Consider the following 878-nt stretch of genomic DNA (forward strand, 5'->3'; position numbering starts at 1 on the left):
GTGCATTCCATTCGCTTTGTCTCATCCTGCGTGTTGTAAAGAAAGTGATGGTGCATTCAACCCCTTTTCATGAATGGGTTCCCACCACTGTTGATGGTGGGCTAGTCCAAGTCAGTAGTGGACCCCAAGAACAATAGCTGTTGCTTCCGCAAAAAAGAAAATGGGGATCCAAATAAACCAATAAATTAATAGTGAAATGTGATCCTGTGTATTTATAGATAGACCATTATGAAGTTTGATATTATTTGTCAACATTATTTAAATTATAAAGATTTACATATGAAAATCATAATGATGTAACATGTAAACTGGCGAATGTTGAAGTTATTTGATATGTTGGTTTGTTCAACATCTTCATGATATAAGAGCAGGTCCAGTTAGAGCTGGAGTGCCAGAGGGCAGGCTGGGCTTCCGGCTAGTCAAACGCAGTGCAAGGATTAAGTTTATCAATGAGTTTATCATATTTATTGAAGTAATTTGAAGTTTATTCATTTTTTCTCATTTATTAACATGTTGATTTTTCAGATTTCTGGTACTATACCAAGCCATTCACCGTTGCTTGAAAATAAATAAATAATAAATTAATAAATAAAACAATTTTCAACTGTTAACCATCCTCCTGTTCAGGCACCTTAGACACCTCTCTAGTCGGTCTGCCTCCTTACACACACATACACAAACACTTTCTCTCCTGTGATGTCTCCACTGCTCATTTCTTAGTCCCATTATCATTCTCTTGACTTCTTTCACTCTCCATTTTTACCTTTCTGCATCCTCTTCCTCTCTTTACTCCTGACTCTCTTCACCTCTCTCTTCTCCCCCTCTGCCCTTACACACCTTCTCTTCTCTTTCCCCTCTCTCTTCTCTATAGAAGTCCC

The sequence above is a fragment of the Oncorhynchus tshawytscha genome, linkage group LG01 (genome assembly GCF_018296145.1).
Source record: "Oncorhynchus tshawytscha isolate Ot180627B linkage group LG01, Otsh_v2.0, whole genome shotgun sequence".
Taxonomy (NCBI): domain Eukaryota; kingdom Metazoa; phylum Chordata; class Actinopteri; order Salmoniformes; family Salmonidae; genus Oncorhynchus; species Oncorhynchus tshawytscha.